General features: G+C 40.9%; 1 protein-coding gene across 3 annotated transcripts in view; it reads left to right on the top strand.

The window, feature by feature from the left end:
- The window catches only part of LOC116998487 (serine/threonine-protein kinase Sgk3), a 54,959-nt gene that overhangs the window by 1,713 nt on the left and 32,219 nt on the right, over positions 1-21,027 (top strand). The window contains exon 1 of one of the 3 annotated variants that reach the window (XM_033064181.2): positions 19,697-19,918. The exons of 1 other annotated variant lie outside the window; for it this stretch is intronic. The gene's annotated coding sequence lies outside the window, so the exon portion shown is untranslated. Of the gene's footprint in view, positions 1-19,696; positions 19,919-21,027 lie in introns of those variants that run through there. One more of the 3 variants, XM_033064172.2, reaches the window with a different exon arrangement.

Raw genomic sequence — 21,027 nt, forward strand, 5'->3', positions numbered from 1 at the left:
AATCAACAGCCCATAGGAGTTGCTTTTAATTATTACTGTGTGCATTCTCATTCTCTAAGGATGGGTAACTTTCTAGGAAGCCTGACAAATCCGGATGTTCTAGTCTCACTTGACAGAAGTCTTCCAAGAACTTATGCAGGGACAGTTGTTGGGTGGTTCCTAGTCCACCCTGCTTATAAAATAGTGTATTGCAGGGAGCTAATAGTTCAAGTTTTAAGATGTGAGCACTTTAAAATCACTACTCTATTCATTTTTTGACTTGTTTAAAGTCAATCCACAAGTAGGTGGATAATTTGACTGTAATGGCATGTGTTTAAAATAGTGATTGGTGGTTTTTAATATGCAGAATTGCTTCAACCTAGCTAGCTGGAAGAGCTGCAAGCCTCCAAAGCTGCCTTGACCCACCCACAAAATGTTTCAGTAGGGTATGCTGAGGGCCAAAATAAAGTATATAAAATAAAATCACCTAGGTATTAGCAAATATAACTAGATGCAAAGCATCTCTTGTTTCTCTTGGGGTCTAGGGTTTATGATGGAAATTATCTGTCAATCTAAAACGCCATGCATGCTAATTGCAGGTTCATGTTAATCATCACTGTATAAGAGGGTATGTCAAATCCTATTTTCCATCCCATCCATACAGGATAAGCTGCTAATAAGCTGTGATCCTTCAGCCACATCCACTCATCAGTTCTCTCCCGGGTTATCCTCCCTATATCCCAGATCATTTTCCAGATGGTTTCAGTTTTACAATTTGCATGCAAGTAACCAGGGCTTTTTTGTCCCATGGCTATGAGCCATTTTATACACAAATGCCCTGCATTTCTGCATGGAAATAGAGCTCAGATTACACATATTTGCAGTTCCAAACTATGTTTTTGTTTTGGCTAAGTTGTCATTAAGAAGAATGTTATTTTGAAGGAATGTGTGCTTCCCAGAAGGAAAGTCACTATTGGTTTGCTTTGTGACTTCATTTTTGGACATCCTTAAGTCATTGAAGATTTATTCTGCTCTTTTTTTTTTCAGTAGACCTAGGAACTAGAAACTAGTGTAAATAATGTACGTACATGTATGGACTGAGCTATAGTAAAGCAATATGTTGTTTTTATTTGAAGTTTGCTCTATGAGTGTTTGTATTGAAGGATTAATTTTGTTCTAGTTTAAGTAGTATCCATACGCTAAAATGTCCTACAAAGCAAACATACTTTCCAAAGTAGAACTGAAGGGCTTCCATGTGCTGCAAGAACATTTTAAAATACATTAATCAGGTTCCTGGTTACATTCCTGATTCTCAAACAGAATTTACTCCCTCAAGTCTTCCAAACCACCTAACACTGTGTCTGCTTGACTCTGAAAGTGTCTTAAACATATTGGATCTCCCTCTTTGAGCAGAAAGTTCTTAAGCGCCTTATCTGGAGCTGCTGTAGTTGCGCATCAGAGCCCTTAGGAGATGAAGAAAGTAGGGCACCTGGCAAGCACATTGTAAACACATGCACTGATGGCATCGGTCGTGTCTCGAAATGCAGTTATGAACTTCCTTTTGGGAACACTGCTGAAGAGGAGCCACTGTGCACTTTTCCCTGGAAGCTACTGGTGACAGGATTTGTCTGAACAGCAGGCTGAACCTGGGCTCCTGCTCCCTGTGCCCGAGGGGTTCAAACCCTCATCTTCTGTCACCTCTGCCACTGTTGAACAAGCTGAAGGAGGCGAGCAGAAGGGCACGCTTCGCTCCTTGTGGCCATCTCCTGGAAGATGCAGCAGGTGGCCCAAGGGAGCTATGAGGGAACACCAGAACCTTGACTCTCTCACAGCAGTTTCTGTCCTACTGGGAGGAAGACTGGGATCTGCTGGTTGTTTGCTGGTGATGATTACCAGAGGTGAGCATTTCCATGACATCCTCTATGTCTCAAGAGAGGATCAACACTTGACTAATTTCTCTAGAAGAGAACAGGCCCGGTCTGGAGTGGGTGGTGACAGCTGTTTGTAGTCCCAGTTTAGAAGTTCAAACCACTGAAGTGGGGAGAGTGTCCAGTGTTTCCTTCCAGAAAGCCCCATTTCCAGTGCAGGAATCTCCATCTTCACCACTTTCACACAGTCCATCTGTGTGGCAATAGGTTTTAGTTTTATATTATGTACCTGCCAGTTTTATATTATGCAGGTTTTTAGGGGGTGTTTTATGTGTTCTGTGCCACAGATTTGTGTGTTTGTATCCTGGTCTGTAACTCCATTCCCTTGCCCAGTTCTGTGTTAGGACTCTTTCCCCTACTCTTTAGCAAAGGAAGAAGTAAGGTGGTATCTTAAGTGACCTTTCCACTTCAGTTTCTCAGGCACCCTGTGAGCATCATCTGAGGAGGAGAGGGAACTTCCTTATTCCCTCATATTTGAAATGCTTTGCTTTTCAACTGCAGTTTTTCTGTGGTTTAGGGCAGGAAAGTACCTGGGGGTTGGGGAAGTGTGGGTAAGCAAGATTGATGTCTAAATTTATTTCACAGCTCCTTTATTCAAAGAGATGTCACATCTTACTTCTTGGCAGTCTTGTTTGAAACTGTGAGGGCAACTGGCAAGCTGCTAGTGCTGAGTGTCTTGCCAAATACTATTGCAAAATACTGCCAGTGCAGAAGTTGCATAGCTTTACAGACTGTTGTGTTTCTCTGGGAGTAAACCAAAGGCTATCAACTTCTGATCCTTTGCCTCTGATGAGAAGCAGGATCGACATGTTTCCATTGCCTTATGAGGCACCATCGTGCTGCTTTGCTGCTGCTGTCTCTCCCAGCTCTCAGGATTAGCTTTCCTTCAATGGTACTTCTCCATCTCTTGCTCACTGTTGTGAAATAACTGAGGAAACAGAACTATTTAACAGATCTTCACTATATTGTTAATTGCAAAATATTTTGGAACAGACATCGGAAGCTTTGCCTCCGATCCTGGACTCGGTGTTGCTAATGCAGCAGGTGCATCAGAATAGAGTTGCTGTGCCCCACGGAGTTATACCCCCATATCTGAGTGTTTATTGAAGAGCCATGCAACTGAAGTCAATCCCAACTATATATCAGTATAATATAGGATGCAAAATCTGATATCTAAATATGTACAAATTGTGTGCCTTGTAACTTTCTATTTTTCAGAAACTATCTTGATAGCTGTTTAAGAGCTTTGCATCATTAATATGTGCTCAAATTGGTATTTTAATGAGAAAATGGGCACTTGTGAAGATTATTGTCCCATGGTGTTGTATACAGTATTTCATTACAATGACATTTCTGGATTCAGCTAGGAAGATAAGCTGAAGGGGTAAGTGCTGCTCATGGCTAAACATCTTAAATCATGCTGTTATTCTGGTTAGAAGGAACCTTGGAAGGTGGGGAGTTAACTCAGCAGCTTGAGTTAACCCCTTGCCCTGAGTGTTCAGACAAGACTGTTCAGGGCTGTGCTTGCCTGGGTTTTGAAAACCTCCAAAGACAGAGGCTCCTCAGCCCCCCTGGACACCCTGTCCTAGTGGTCAGTTGTCCTTGTGGGGATTTTCCTTCACAGGCAATGCACCAGCACGTCTATCTTTGTGACCTTCTCAAAGGTTTGAGAGGCTGCTCTTAGGTGCTCCTCAAGCCTCTTCTCAAGGCTAACTAAATAAGTACAGTTGCCTCCAGCTCACCTAGAAAATGTGCTGCAGCCCATGACTGTCTGTGTTTTGGCCTGTTCCATACTCTGTGTAGTTCCTGCTTAAGTGGAGGAATGTTGGATGCATGTGTTGGGATGCAAGTGTACTTGATCTGCGTGACTCCAAACTACTGTGTGTTTATATTATAATAGTTTTGATAGTTTAGGTTTAGATTTTTTTGTTTGTTTGTTTGTAAATTCCTAGTGTTAGGTAGTGTTACGAACTGGGATCACTATCAAATGCTGAAATATGCTTTATACTAAGTTTAGTAAATAAGTAAGGACTGAGCATTCAGAAAATGAATACTTTCACTCAGCCATGGTAGAATTTCCAGTTGATGGTATATGTTTTGCTTTAATGCTTGAAAGGGCATAGAAGAGGGACAGGAGGTAATTAAAGAAGAAAATAACTCCTGTACTCCCTTTGGATGGGACTTAACCATACCTTGCAAAAGCAAAATGCATTAAGTCTACAAGTTTGAAATGCTGCCAAAAACTACAAAACAGAGAAAACTTAGGACGATTCAGAAATAACAACTACCTGGCAAAAGTACCCAGACTGTCAAATGCATTGAAGACAAGTGCATCAAAGAACTAGGAGACTTCTGCTTCCTTGCTGCCATAGTAGTGGTGCATCTTGAATAGATTAAAGATATGGAGAGGGAAAGAAAAAAAACTATGTTTTCATAAAAAGGTAAGTAAAAAGAGAATGTACCATTAAGAGGTATATAGCAATGTTTTATGAGAAGTAAGAAGTGAAACAGAAGGGGGTTATTTGGAGTCAGAGTGGATGCTGATAGCCTAGAATCCTATTATCCAATTAACCTCCTGATTTTTTTCTTTTTTCAAACACTAGGCCCTTCTGTTTCATTTAAGTAATAAATGTAATGCTGTTAATTTAATCTCCCAGTACTTGTGATGAATATCTTGTAAATATCTAACTTGTTTTCATCAATTGCTCTTTAAAAGGTCTCATGGATTTTTCAGACTAGCCTCAAAATGGTTAAGCAACATTTTAATATCTAAATTTCACCTTCCCAAATCGGCCTTTGGTAAGAGAATATCTGTTGTCTTTGGAATTTTTGGGAGTAACAGCTCTTCCTGCCATCCTTCGGTTTTCAGAGTCCTGATAGAAAACAGATGGGGTTTCTCTGTCAGGGAACCCCAAAACTGTCCCTTAGTTGTGTCCCTTGAAAATAATGTGACACTCTAAGCAGTGACAGAAAACCAGACAATTACGGTGCTGTGGTGAGAGAATGTGTGCTACAAAATTTTTGTCTTTCTTGGTATAAAGTGTTTTGTATCAAGAATGAATAGTGCTGTTTGCAATAAGGTTTTACATCTTGTGTATGTGTCCACACACATTATATGTAACTCTAAAGGCATATGCTAGATAGATTGGTTTAACTTCACTTTTCTTCAGAATTTTTTGGAGGTTGGCTGCCTCTTTGGTGCTCTTTTCATGTTAACTAATAGGTTATGTGGTGGATGAATAGGATTCTTTATAGAATTATCTAAAACCAGGCACTGATTTATTTGAAAACAAAGAGTTTCTTTAGAGCTAAGTTTAAGCTGGCATTGCCATGAATCCTAGAATTATTCTACATTTAAATGAGAGAACAGTGATGCACTTGTACTTGGTCTTTGAACAGCACAGAGCTGTTGACCAGAGACGTGGAGACCGCTGAGCAAATCTGTTTAGGTTCCTTTGCCGAAGTTTCCAAGCCTACTCTTCTCTCCTTACAGATGATGAGAAGCAAAGCTAAAAAGACACTATAAGTTGCATTGATCAGTTTGTTTGGAGGAAGGCAAGTTGTTTGCTGGTGTGTGATCAAAAAATGTATAAAATCCTGCTCTGTAGCAATCTGAGCACATACTTTTTCTCTGTTTTGCTTTGAGGTGTGTGGGGTCTAGAGCTAAACAATACCTCACTTGTTTATAAAAAACCTTGGGAAGAAGGGGTGAGAAAGAAGAAAATATTTACAGTAGCTTTCTACCCAATTAAAATCAGAAGGCAGACTAAAAAGGAAAGAGTTCATCCATGGTCCAAGCCAATTAAAAGTAAATTTTGCTGCTTGGATGTTAATTTACACATCCAAGGTAATGTAAATTTAAACTAGAAGCTTGACTTAACCTCACCAGTTCAGATGAACTTCAGATTTATGACTCATTTAGTTTTGGTCATAGCATCTGGGTATTTAAGCACGTTTCATGTGAATTGACATTAGAAATTCATAAACTGCCTTAAAATGTTCAATCTGTGGAGTACTTCACCAGAATGTGTAAATAATGCCTGTCTCGCAAAAACAGCTCTGCAACATGAGCTGGCTCAGATCCTTAGTTAAAATATTCTTATGTTTTATGCCCTTAGCCATTTATCCCCTTGTTTAATTATCTGGGAATAAACCAGATTTCTGTAGCTTCTCTCATGTATTAAAAGGTATCTTGAATTTCTTGAATACTTTAATTGTATTTGTTGATATTAGTTGAGATTGTTTGTGGGATTTTACACATAAAACGTTGGTTTATTTATAAAGAATTGCAATAGAGGTAGAAGGAGGAATCTCATAACACTTACAGAGCTTTACTGAGAAATTAAAGTGCAAACTTGTCAATACATGCAAAAACCAGTTTACTGTTTTACATAGGAGTACCACTTGAAATGACCTGAAAGAAATTTTGTCATCAATCACCCAGTCATATCCTGGCTATTTATTCAGGGAACCATGTTGGATGTGTGATGTGCACAGAGTAAGAAACAAAACAGTCCTTGAGAAGGAATCTGAAGGGGCTGGATATTTCAGAAACTACAGAGCAGAAGGAACAGAGGATGGCCTTGCAGCTCAGAATCTAAACAGGGACACACGCATGTGCACAATTTGTCACTTCTTTAGGAAAAGAAAGTTCATGAAATAAAAATATGTTGATATTAGGAACTGGCGAGGAGAAACTGGAGCATTCTTTGTCTTGGTTACTGCTCTATGACTCTGCAGCTGGAAAAGATAGATGACTTGGGTGCTTGGCCCTTTGTTTAGGCTTTGCTGTTTTAATTTATAAGTCAGAAAGTCCCTAGACATAGGTCCTTATTTAAAGAAAAGAAAGAAAGAAAAATAAGACAGATTATTAGCAATGTTATTTTAAAGCAAATGCAGTTGCTAAGTTAAAATATTGTGATAGTTGTTCGGGTGTATTTACAGATCTACCAAAGATGTCCATATGTCACATCAGATGTCGGTTAAAATGGTCAATATGTTGTCTCAAATCAGTCAGTGCCTGGTGTCTAGACAGTGAACACTGTCACTCCAGTCATGCTTGTTGCTGCAGAGCATTTACATCAATCTAACAGTGGAGGAAAGCAGTGTTGTTCTGGTCTGCTGTGGCTGGTGTGTCCTGCTTTGGTCTCTGCCATGTGGATGCCACAGTTGGTCCCTGGATTCCTCTGGTTTGGCTTAAAATGAGTCTCTGTTACAGTATTAGTTCAGTTCAGGAGTGTGCTACTGGAGTACATCCCTTGTGGTTCACTCTGCTGGGGGGTCTTGGGGAGCATGAGCTGGATTCCTTCCAGATGAAGTAAGACTGGAAGATGTTCTGCAGGAACCAGGCCCAGGTGTGCTGCCCACAGGACCAGGCTAAAAGCTGGGTTGAAAGAAAACACACAACCTGCCGTGCCAGCATGGGTCATGTGGGTGTTGCATTTTCAGCATCATCTGTTTTCCTCTCTGTGGATATGCTTTTCTTGCACTGCATAATTTGCTAAGGTAGGCACTGAAAACGACAATTGCAGCAAGAGTAGATCCAAACACCTGGAGCCTGCCTTTCCTCTTGATTTCAGGTGTAGCCTCGTAAGCCATTGCTCCTGAAATTGTAAAACACCTCTGAAATTACTCTCCCTGCAAATGGCAGTCTCATTTTTCATCTTTGTTTTTCTCAGTTTCCTGCCTGTCACCTGACTTCCCTCAGTGCTTCTCTTCTGGTTTGCCACCATGGCATTCCCCAGCCATAAGGTCTCAGTCTCAAGTGGTCTCTGCCCCAAAGATGCAATCTGTGTTTTATGAAGTGTTAGCTTTAAAGCGCTTTCCTGGTGAAATCTCTTCCATTGCTCCACTAACCTTTCAAAATTTTTTTCATGTTTTTGTCTCCCCTCCTCCAGTGCTTATTAACCTGAACCTTTTCTGTGCTAATTTTAAGCTCATTAGGACTTGTCCTGAAGAGACAATTCCCTTCTCTTTGAGGTAGTCTTCCAAGGTAACAGTCACCCCTCAAGTGATTTCACCCCACACCACCCCACACTAGCTTGTCCATCCCACTTCCCCATAAATCACATTTTCTAGACCAGTTTTCATTTTTATTTCTGTTCCCTAGACCCACACAGGTAGGACCACATCTTTCCTAGGTATTCAAACACAACCAGAGTGAAGTAGAAGGACTTCTTTGAATTCAGCAATTATGCTCAGGCTTTTCACTCTTGTTTTATATCTCACAGCAATATTTGTCTTAGAACAGCATGACATTAGTCTTTGTGACCTGCTGTAGTCTGAGGCTTTGTTTCTCATCCCATGTTTCCATATTAGATGTTTCCTGCCATGGGCAATATTTTGCCTGTAACTTGCTACATTTCACTTCATTCTTCCAGTTCACTACTCTGTCCTGATGATGATGTATTTAACCTTTGTTTCTCACATCCAGAACTACTATTTATTCTTCTTGCATCTGTAGCCTGGTTGTTAAAATATCTCAAGGCAATTTCAAAGCTTTTCTAAAGGGAAGGTGTGACATCTGTGGTTTCTCTCCTACCTCTCTGGAAGGCTGTCAGAGGAAGTTAGCAATGTGATTTAACAAATCTCTTTTGGCTATTACTTAGGATTATCTTCCAGGTGCTGCTAATTGATCTGTTTTGGATTATTTTCCCCAGGAATTTGGAATTAAACTGACTCACTGGGTCTTTAATATTCTTAACTGTTGTTTTTTGTTGCTTTGGTTTGTTTACTTGGGGTTTTTTGCATTGTGCAGATGTGCACACACTTCCGTTCACACTCTCTGTCTCTCTCCCGTTCCTCCTGAAATCTTACCTGTCATTACTGTTATTTATGCCAGTCACTGCTTGCATTTGACCCCCTTGGTGAAGACTGATGTCCTAGACATGATAGTCTTCTGGGTGTCGTCTCCCATCAGCTTTTCTTTTGACTAGGGCCAGGAGGTTTTTCTTGCTCTTAAACTATAAATGTATTGATAATAAGGATTTATTTTTGTTGCTAGTCTTTTTTTTCTTTATTTTTTCTTTTGCATTATAATTCTGCCTTAACCATGCTGATTCTCATAACTATGCACTTCTGCAGGTTTTATGTTTATTGCTAGCAATTAGACTATGTTTTCACATTCTGTGTCTGTCTTGACAAATAAATCTTTTGATACTTCTGTTTATTTTGAGAGAGAAAAAATTTTTACTCTCCATTTTAAAAAAAAGCTCTTGCCTTTTTTCCTGGCAATACTGTCCTCTAAACCAGGACAATACTTCTGTTTATTTTTATAGGGCACAAGCACAGATGATCCTGTTGCATTGTTTTGTAGAGGAATTGCTGCTTCTTGTCTCCCCTCTTAGTGTCTCTTGTGTTCCCATTCTCTTTGCTACATTCTTGGGCTTTCCATTTGTCTAGTAACAAATCTAAAGGATCTGCTGCCTTTTTTAATGTTTAAAAAAATCTGATTTTGAAACAAAAGAAGTTTAAACTAAAGTACTGTTGGTTCACAGGCATTTTGCTCCTTATACCATGTGACTGTCAAGATACCACTTGGTAGTAGACTCCCTGTTCAGGCTCTTGGGTTTTACTTCTAAGTTGCCAGCTGTTTGATATGTAGATTTGAGATATCAAACAAATAACCCTGGTGCTGGTAGGTGGTTTTTAATGGCTTTGTTGTTGTTTAAACTGATTAGCCCTGTCAGTGCAAATGGCTTATTCCTGCAAGGCTTCAGATTCTGCCGGCTGTCATTGTGCTTGTTGTCTGTCATTGTGCATAGTGACAATGGATCTACCACAGTGGGAAACATCAATTTAAAACCTAAGGAGAGTGCATCCTTTCAGATTCACAGAGGAACAGAATGGTTTGGATTGGAAGGGACCTTAAAGATCATCTAGTCTCCATTTCTGATCTGTAACCTCAGCCCATTCGTGGGATGCTCCAGATTTTGTTTCACAAGTTGTTGATGCTGTACAAAGGTCAGATGCTGCCACTGACTCTTCCAACCATGGATTTATTTCCTTGGCTCATTACAGCAATGACAGTAGAACACTTTAACTGAACCACTCAATCAGAACCAATGGCTGCTTGACGTGAGTGACCTCAGCAATTAACTGAAATGCCTCCCCTTGCTGTTTAGACTGGGGAATGCTGCACTGCATTCCACTCCCAAGAGACAACTGAAGCTTTGCACATTCACCCTTGGTGACACCAATGATGCTAAAGGCTTACCACTGACTTGATTCACATCCAGGGTGAGTGAAAAAGGCACCCACCCTGCTGTGGGAAGCCTGTCAGTTCAGGACTTCCTCTGAATTAAAGCTGTGACATGAGCTGCCGCACTTGGAAAAGAAAAGGATATGGTTAAAATGTAAGACAAATTCCACAATTTACGTGTTCAGAAGGTACTAACAATTATTCTCTGGAATAATCTTTAGTTATTATCCAATTTACTTACTTTCATGGAAAATTTGTCCCCTCCCCCAAAATATGTTTGGGGTTTTTGGTTGGATGGTTTCTTTCTTTACAAAAGAAAATCTCAACATTATTATTATTTTAGTTACAAAGTAAAGGAGTGTGAGGTCTGCATATGTTCCTCTCTTCTTCCAGACACTACAGGAAGTCATGGTCTCTCCTCTCAGCTTTCCTGGACACACTATAGAACAAAATATAATATAATCCCACATGAATTAAATAAGTAATCCCAACATCTAGTTTTCATACTTCCACAATTGTAGCGGCCATACACGTATAGTCTGGTTCTACCTGTCCACCATGGTAGGCATATTAATGCTTTCAAATTTTCTTTAATGTGAAACATCCAAAATATCTTTTTCTTTGATGTTTTATTTGTTCACCTTTTGTCTCACTCAACCACTGGCCCTTTTGTTCATTGATAGAAGTTCTATTGCCTCTTATTTATCCCATAAATTGCTCTGGCTTGTATGACTTGGGACATCCTTCCCATAAACCAGATTTGAAAATGTGGTACAAGTTTAACTGTGCAGGTTCATGTTATGGTTTAACCCCAGGTGGCAGCCAGCTCCTCGCTCACTCCCCCTGCTCCTGGTGGGATGTGAGGGAGAATTGGAGAAAGATAAAACCCACAGGTTGAGGAAAGAAAAGTTTAAGAATTGAAATAAAGTAAAATATAATAATAAGAAGAAGATGACTGAAAAATTAGAAAATGGAAAGAGGAATAAAACCCAAGAGAAAGAAGTGATGGACAATACAGTTGTTCACCATGCCCTGATGCTCAGCCCATCCCTGAGCAGGGATTGGTGGCTCCTGGCCAGCTCCCCCAGCTTGTATGTTGAGTATGATGTTCTAAGGTATGGAATATCCCTTTGGCCAGGGCAGCTGTTCCAGCTGTGATCCCTCCCAGCTTCTTTTGCACTGCTCAGTGGCAGAGGATGGGAACCTGAAAAGCCCTTGACTTAGTGTAAACACTGCTTAGCAACAACTAAAACATCAATGTGTTATCAACACTGTTCTCATACTGCATCCAAAACACAGCACTGTACCAACTAATAGAAAGAAAATTAACTCTACCCCAGCTGAAACCAGGACAGTGCACAATGCTTGCAATGAAGTGTGCATGACAAACTTCATTTACAATTATGACCATAGGAATGCTGGAAATAGGAGTCAGCAGTAGCAACAGCCAACTTCCTTACTGTGACTTTAAAAGCATCCTGATTACTTCTGCATTTCTCTTCTCAAAATTAGTCATCATTCCTGTAAGAGTGAGAAATAAACAGTGGTTGTATTTTCTGACTTTGGACATGCTTCTAAATCAATCAGGGGAGGTAGATGGGTGAAGAATGAAAATACCCACAATTACCCTAGCTCTATTTTAACAGAGGTGTGTGGTAAGAACCCCTTGGCTGGACATTGCCCGGCACCCCAGGCTCCCCAGGGGAGGTGACCACAGCAGCAGGCAGGTGTCCCTGAGGTTCTGGTGTGGCAACAGCTGCTTTCGGGAAGCGTAAATTGGAGACAAACAAATAAAAATAAAAGAGCAGCGTAGGCCTGGGAGAACCACAGTTATATAAAGGTGAACAGTGAAACGTTATTTCTTAAGTGTGTATTTTGAAGGGCTGTTACCGCAACACTTTTCAAATAAATGAAAGGTACATTTGAATCGGAAGCAATTTGGTGTAGCAAACTGCTACTGACTCATCCCAGTCCTGAGGGGAAACAGAGCTGCTGTGACACGGAGAGATTTTTGTGTGCTTGCATGGGATGTGCTTCAGATTCAAGAGTGAGAGATATTAGTACCCTCCTCCAACACCGCTCCTATGAGCATCCGCTAGCGTGGTGCACATTCCAGTTAGGAGATCCTCATCACCACTGCAATTGCATCCAAACACAGGTTGATTGTTGGCAGCTTCTTGAATGTTGTACAGACTCCACACATATCCCATATTTTAATACCAATGCAGTAACAATGCATTTATCAAGAGCTTCAGTGCAGGAGATGTATGTCTTGACTTCTCATGGCTTTGCAAAGTCTTGTATCTTCTTTCTAGAACATTTTTTTCTAATTCAAAAATTTGTGAAAACATGTAATAAACCAGGTTGACACAAAGATTGCCATGTAATTAGGAAGGTCTGACATTTTGCTCTTTTGTGTTCTTGTGCACATTTAGAACACTTTTGTGTTCTTGTGCTGTCATCTGTACAGCATTGTTGGAGGAAACTGCAGTTGGAATAAGACTTGCTCTTGATACATCCAAGAGTAGCTTGGATTATGGGCAGGAACATTTTCTTATTAAACATTTGAGCAATTTAAACAATAACTTTGAGAAAATACCATGTCTTTTAAATAATCTGGCTCTTACTGTCCCTTTTAAAATGGCTCTATGTACATCAAAGCTAAATGTCAATAGATAAATTTTTGTGATAATTTCTCCTACCTAGTAGTCGTGTTCCATGCTGTAACCTACAATATCTTGCCTCGTTCCCTGTGGTCCCTACCCTGCAACATCACACCTAACATCAAAAAATTGTTGACTTCAAATATTAAATACTGCCATGTTCCTTTTTAAAGCTGCATAATGTGACAGTGGTCTTGAATTAGTATTGAGATTATATGGATTTATTTAATTGTTGCTTATACACCAGACTTAGATTTACAATATTCCATTAACATTCTGCTAGATTGCCATATTATAAAAAGAAAGGTAAGCTAAAGAAAAAAATTAGTTCAGTAGAATCCAGAAGTTGATCATCTCTATTTGCTTTTTGTTGTATTGGTTTTACCTGGTATGAGAGGACCATATGCATCTTTATGTAAAATATTGCTGATGTATCTTTATATGAATCCTTTCTGAAACTCACTTGAAATTTCAGACCCACATGTACCATTCAAACACTGACCCATAATTCCCAGACAGAAAATGTGAAAATGAAAATATTCTTGGAGAACAGCAATCAGACTCTCTGACTAGTAGATGAATGTACATCTTCTCTGTGGGTTGGGAACAGGGATGGAAATCTGGCAAACATGGGAAATGACTAGATAAACAAGTAAGTAAAGTAAGGTCAGGAAATAATAATAAACTCTTGAAACATTTGTCATAGATCTGTGTCCTTTTTGGATTATAAGATACATCTTCCTGCTTTGGTAGGTTGAGGGTTTTTTTCATTGTTGCTACCTTTTTTCTACTCTGAGTTGGTGTGTAACAGTGCTTTAGTGGAATTAATGTGTCTTTTGCCATAAACAGTTTGTTGGAAGTATTAATAGAACAGCAGAAACAAATCTGGCCTATTCTGTAGATCCTAGGCTGCCTTTAAAATGCTTTTATTTTGGAAAAAGCCTGTGAGCCTTCTGTGGGGGGACACAGACCCCCAAACCAAAGCTCTTGTTCCATTTCTTTTGACTAGAATACCAGTAAATAGCTTGAAAATGCAAACGGGGTCCTTGTGTTCTTGCTCATCCCTACAGTTTGAGGAAGAACTCTTGACATTCTGGGTAGACCCCACCTACATAACATTGTGTGCCAGAGAACTTGTTTACCAAAGCATGTTTGTTCACCCCAGCCTGTATTTGCAATTCTAGTAGAACGTGCTGTAGCTGGGATTCAGGAGGCTGAAATAAGAAACATCCATACAGAATTACCACTTACAGAGATTTTTTTTTCTTTTATACTTAGCTTTGGTATATCTTCCTGCACAAATTGCTCAGATCTCCTGGAAACTCAGAGACTTGACCTATTTTATAGAACTGTATTTATAAATGGAATTCCAAAGAGTGTTAAAAGCAAAATGCATGTCATACAGTACTGTCAGTTGGGAGGGTTTTTTGGCAATTTATGGGCTGCATTTGATAATTTCAGCTTCACAGTGTTTACCAGTGCAGTACACAATTTATTACTGTGTTTTATGCTTGTCTGCTGAAACCAGTCCCAGAACATGTCAGCATGTACCTATAAGCTGTGTATGTGACATGTCAAGCACATGTGTTGCTATATGCCTATAATTCAGCTGGGTATCTTTGTCCTTTTGTTATTCATGTATTCCATTTTTTTTATCTATGTATTCACCCTTGCAGGATTTGGTGGTAAGCCAGGTCCAGTGTGCTTCTTTTATGCTTGTCTTCTTGGAACCCATGTCAATGTTTTGTGCTTCTATGTGAGCAAATGCAGGTGGCTTGAGGCAATATCCACACTGCAGGTCTCTGAGATTACTGATAACTAAGGTGAACTAGGCTATCAGGAGTTCAGCATTGACACTGTTCTTCTTCTGGTGGCGGAACTAGTTCGTGGAGGTTTCACTTGGGTACCTGCTCCAGACTGCACATTTGCAGTAGTGAGGGCACCTGCAGGGCAAAAAAAGATACTCTGATAGCAGCACTTCTCCTAAGGACACAGCTGTAGTTGGATGTCTCCTGGTGAAACCCTTCCAGCTATTGGAGTGATAAGTGAACAGGATGTAAACAGGAGGGTTTGGGTCAGACAGTTCATGTGCACTGAATTCACCATTCACTTTAAATGCCTTGCATGTTAAGTAATTTTTAGAAACTGGTCATTGCAAAAAGTGAAACTAACCCGAGAAAAAGTACTTCATATATGGTAACAATAATTCATTTTGGTGTGTGCAGGAGGGAAGTGAAGAACTCGAGGCGGATGAAGCCAGGAAATAGAGATACATGTATTGAAATTGCAGATATGGTATTTCACTGCCTGATATTGCTTTTTTAATTTGAAATTTCATCGTTCATTTATGCTATTGGCAGAATGCTTGCTTGTGTACTAGTGTTCCTTTTTAATATATGCTTCAGTTGGTTTAAATCAGTTTTCTTCTGAGCTTCTGTGAAGAATTTCTTTGATGTGGTGCTGCTGTCATTTTTCTGGTTCATGTTATATACACTCTGTGATGTTCATGAAATGATACAGTTTATTATGTTTTTTCTATAGTTTTCCGTCATTTTGATATGTGGTGTTTGCTATGCTAAGGGAGAGTCCATGCAGGTCGTGATTTTGGTATTCATTAACCTCTGTGCTCCAGGACATTCTTCTTGTAATACATGGATTATCATCTTTGTGTCTGGAGTGCTGGCAAACTGGCAGTTCACTATGTCACTATGAATGAAGCCTCCTTTTACTTGCCAGGTTCTTATGCTTTGTCAAAAGATAATACTAAATCTCTTTCAGCTGCATTTAGGTGGCTTGTGGTAGTTTCTGGTGGGTTGGTTAGTTTGCTTGGGAAGAAGGGGTTGAAGTATATGTTTGCAATGAATCAGTCTTTTAATTATTCATTTCATTCCTTCAAATTGAAAGACTGTCATCTGAAGACATTCTGTAGCTGATCTAGCGTACAAAAGGAAAGTAGGGAAAAAAGCATTTCCTCTGTGCTGCTCATGTAAAACTGAACCATTACTCAGACTCCTCTAATAAGCACAGGCATGCAACTATGAAAATGAGTTAAATGAAATCTATTAATATGCATACATTCATTAAGTGTTACAAAACCAGCTTTGGTGAAGAACAGTTACCTGGTGATACTGTTGCTTGCACCTGCACTGTGAGCTTTAAATCTTGCCCAGCTGGATTTCTTCCACACTTTTAACTCTCAGGCTTTCAGCTAGTTCGCTTTCCCACTAAACATTTTCTCTTACTTGATGTTGTAAGAGTTGTGTGTTTTCTGGTAAATTATGGGGTCTTTGTGGCAGCCAGAATCCCTGGTGCTGTGCCTGTGTCATTGTGGAGCCCATCCATTGCAGCCCAGGACCTTTCCGAAGGGAGATGTCCTCAGACTGCTCAATGCTGTGCAGGAGGGTACAACCTGCTGGGAGTTGGGTTCTGTGATTAAAACAATTAGCACATGCCATGTTAACTACAGTGGCCGTGAATTGTTTCCTGAATGAAGTCTAAGTTCAGGGCTTGATGAGCTAGAGGCTAACAATAATTTAAAAGATTGCTTCGTATCTATTACCATATCATGTTTGGAGGATTTTAAACAGACACATTTGGTTTAACTGGAGTTAATAGTTGGCAATATACTGCCACAGAAGAAGTTTTCTTTCCAAACATGATCTCAACCTTGTGTCCAAACCTCTTAGCTATAAACAGTCTGTTCTGGGGCAAGGAGGTTGTGTTTTCCTTAGTGTGAGAAGCTTGGTGTTAACAGAGAAAAGCTTAGATATTCCTTTGAAGATGCAAGAACTGAAATGGAAAGCTGTGGTGTTATTATTTGAAGGTGATAGTGAGGTAATGATTTTGTTTCTCAATGACCTGCTGTGTTTTAGAAGTAACTAAAATTTTTGGACTGTGCTTGTCAAGTGGTTTGGGCTGTGCTTTTTGTGTGAGTATTTGAATGTATACAAAAGTTTCATGGTATATTCATATGAAACAGTATTCACTAGGAAAACTTCTGGCTGCATTTAAACAAGTCATCTGTATTCTTGCTTGTCTTTGTCTTACAAAGTTTTTTTGTGGTCTGTTTTTTTTTCCTGTACAGTTCTCTTGATGTTATAAAATGAGACTTTTGATCTTTGATCAAAAGGTTTGGGACAAGGTTTTCATACTAATTTAAGGACATTTTCAGTAAAAACCGAACTGAATAGTTCATATTGTTGCTACCTGCTCTTCCTGGGCCTAGAGGTACTCTGCATTTCTGTGACCTCTTGCATTTGCAATGGGTTGAGATGGGTCCTTAATTTCTCTTCCCTTTTCTTATCTTTTCCACCCCCACCACCCAATTACTGATATTCCTTGAGCAAAGGCTTAAAATAGTTGGGATGGCAGCACACTACATGGATTTGTAACATTCCTTAGAAGCGAAGTACTGCAAAGCAGTGAAAATGAGATTCCCTGAGTGTATTACTGCCCAGAAAATATAAATGGGGAATGCAAGGGAGTTCCTGGGGACAAAAAATGTCAGAATGAATGCTGACCTTTAACTTCACTAAAAGGCAAGTTGAGTTCCATGCATTTCTCTGTGTGCTATGCAGCTAACCACCAGGTATCCACCTTGACATTAAAATATTAGCGTTAAAAAGCTCATCAAGTAAATCTGTAAATTACAATTTATTTAAATTTTAGCACCTTAACAGTGTTTTGCATAGTACGATGCACTAGACAGATGAATGTGCTGTGGAATTCATTCAGGCAAATTCCAATTTAAGGATATGTACCGTGTTGCTAATCTCTAATTACCTATGGCAGAATAGGGAGAGGAACCGCATAAAATTAACACTTGACAGCCCAGTCTTCACAGAGGGATTTCAAGTGTGAGGAAGGGCAAATAGCCACTCTTCAGCCAAAGGTTTAGGGCTCAGAGTGTGTGGACAGGGAGACAGAGTTAAATTATCTCCAAGCCAGAGTCATCTTCTCACCTTCCTTAGGTTGAGGCTGTACTGTAAATCAGTCCAATAGCTCCATTTAACTGATCTGCTGACAAGTGAATGATTAACTGAAAACTATCAACCAGACAGAAGTGGAACACTGCTCAACAACTGCAGAGTAAAAAATCTTGAATGCAGATTACCTGGCTAAATTATTTGCCAATGAGTTATTCTAACTGACTGAAGTTCAGAAGCATTCTGGTCTGGGGCTCACCACGAGAAGTCCCAACAAAGCCTCTTTAAAACCTCTCCATGAATGCAGAGGTAAATACCTTGCCAGATCCAAATGAGCAAGAGAAGGCTGTTTCTACAATGCCAAGTCTCAATACCTAGCAGTACCTTTCCAAAACCACAAAACTCCAGAATCAGGAAAGGGCAGGTTGGGATGGGAAAATTCTTCATTTCTTCCTGTGTGGACGCTACTGAAATGGAGGCTTGTGATCCAGTTGACTTGTAGCTTGTGTGTGCACACAGTTACAACACACTAATCCAAACACTGACGTATTTTAAAAACTGCCAGACTGCGTCTCTGATTTGTTTTTGGACAGTGCTTGGATGAGTGTCAGTGCCTGACACATGAGTGTAGTATTATGCAGGAATACTTCTGCAGCAGGACTGTTCAGAAACAGGATCTCCTGAATTGCTCCTTGCCAGATACTTGCCGATACCTGAGACTGTTGAAATGAGCACTGTCATGTCCTGTCAGGCCCAAATACAAGTCTTGTGAAGACAGGCCTGTAGAACATGGGGCTTCTCCATAATCAATAGAACAGGTCCTGATGACAACTTGTGGGGTTTTGGGGACACCCTTGTGTTGCATTGGTAATACAGGGGAGCGGTCTGCAGTATTTTCACACTCGTTCATTCTTTACATGGCCGTTGAAATCCCAAGAAACATTTCAGGTATTTATAGGGCGGAAGCTAAATTGGCATAGGCTTTCAACTCATCCTGAGTGTTAACCATTTGCATTAGATATTCCCTGCCTCTTAAGCCTTCTCTTTCTTCTTTGAAAGCATAGCAGATCCTCAGTAAACATGAGGCTTTAACTTAATGGGTGTGGTGATCTTTTCTGTTAAACAGAATCCATGCTAACTCTTGTTTGTTCCACGCTTTTAGATCTCGTTAAAAAAATAAAGTGAGGAGTGATACTGTCATTAAAGGAGCTTTTTTTCCCCCCTGTAATTTTTATAACTGTTTTAAGGCCTCAGCTCGCTCAGGAAAACTTACCAAGTAACACATCTTATTAAGAAGCCCGGTTGAATTTTAACGGGGATATTGAAACTTACCCCTGAAATTTCAGAGGCTGCAGAAACAGTTCCCTAAATAGTGCAAGGTACCATACAAACCTAGCTCATTTCTCCTGTGTTCTTGCTCCTGCAATAACAGCTTCTCCTAGGGAAGGAGAGCTGTCATTACAGCGGCTGGTTGGTTTAATGACGGCCTTGCCGCTGGATTGTGGGCACCCCCGGACACACTGAAGAGTTAAACTGAAACCCCTCGTGTTCGTAGGGGTGTTTTAAAGTTATTTTTACCAGAGAGTTGCTGTTTTTCCAGAGTTTCTGTAGGGAGCCGCCCAGCAGAAGCAGGAGCATCCCCCTAGGGGCTGGGGAGGGGAGAGGGGACTGAAACCATGGGATTAGGGGAGTGGAAACTCGCCCCTAAAACAAAGTATGTTTTTCAAAGATTTTTATTTTAGTAGCTATATAGGTATATATGGGGGCAGCGGGAGAGGATCGCACCTCCAGCGGCCCGCAGCCCGGGGCGCGCCGGGCTCTGCGCTCCGCGGAGCGCTGCGCGGGCGGGCGGGCAGCCTGGCGCCGCGGGCGGGGAGGGGCGGGAGGCAGGCAGGAGACACGGAGGGAGGGAAGAGAAGCAGGGAGGGAGAGAGAGAGGGCGGCCCGGGCGGAGCCGCCTTTCCCCTTCCCCGGCCGCCGAGCCCCGGGCGCGTTGTCCTGCGGGGGCGGGCGATGGCCGCACGGGGCAGCGGCGGCTGGCGCTGGGCCGGGAGCGGCAGGAACGCCTTCGCTTCCTAGAAGTCGAGGGGCCGGCAAGGAGTTGCTGCGGTGAGGGCGACAGAAGCTTGGTTTCGTTCCCGAGGTCCCCGCGGTGCGGTGAAGCCGGGGGCTGCGCCGGTGAGGAGGAGGAAGAGCAGCAAGAGGAGGAAGAGGAGGTGGTAGGTGCGAGTCCGTGGTACCCGGGGAGGGAACCGGGGCCGCCTCTGCGCCGCCGTTCTCGTCCTTCCCCGAGTGGTTCGCGGCCAGGACCTGCTGCTGTTTCGGGAGAGCAGCACTGAAGCGTCTTGGGCAACGCTGCTTTGTCGGGATTCAGGTACCCTTGAGGAATTTAATTTTGTGCAGGTTAATTAAAAGGCTGTTATAAAATATTGTGTTTAAAGCTGTTTTGACAGCTCGTCCTTTTTGTGTGTGTGTATGTTTATGTGAGTTTTCCTCTTCTAGCAGTTCATAAAGGTGTAACCGCTGCTTCTAAACGTGCAGGAGTTTTGCAGGATGGAATGCGCCTTTCCTATTGCCCATTAAACTTAGGATACTTGTCATGTGGGTAGTGCATTTCATCACAGCATAGCAGTGTCACCTGAGTGCCCTTATGGTTCTTCTGCACTGAAGATTTCTGTGAATATCACTTGCTGCAGTATCCTTGTGGCTAAGGTTTGTTTATAACTTCTTTCAGGCATTCCAAGTGGATTTACAGACATGTAGAATGAGACTGTATTTTTAAGGATTGATGTTACTCTATTTTGGGTTCTAACATTACTGTTGTTTCAGTGTCAGTGTCTAAATATAGTTCTGACTTTTTTTTTTCTTCACCTGCACATCAGTCTCTTCAATGACTGTAATATGAACTAATGGTAAAAACAGAAGCTGCATATGGAGGAGTGTTTTCCTGAAGGCTTTAAGATACTTTAGATTTCAGGAAAAATTGTTACTAGCTTTTGGAAAGCATTTTGGAAAGTTCAGTGTTGTTAAGGTAGTTTCCATGCATTGTATTTCTTATAACTTAAAGCTAGAAAGCTGACCTGTTTCTTAAAAGATAGAGATCCTTGTTTAGATCAGAAATGCAGCGCAATTGACTTGCCCATGTCAGTGAGAAGTACTGGTTGTTTTAAAAACCTTGGCGAAGCTGAAGAAGTAGGCACTAGTGGTTACATGATAATGTAACATAATAATAATAACAACATAATGTGTTAAAATTGCTTTCCAACCTCGAATTCCCACCTGTGATGTAAATTACAGCCTCACCACATCTGACGTTGTTGCACCAAATTCTG

Source organism: Catharus ustulatus, chromosome 1 (assembly GCF_009819885.2).
Source record: "Catharus ustulatus isolate bCatUst1 chromosome 1, bCatUst1.pri.v2, whole genome shotgun sequence".
In the NCBI taxonomy this organism is placed as follows: Eukaryota; Metazoa; Chordata; class Aves; order Passeriformes; family Turdidae; genus Catharus; species Catharus ustulatus.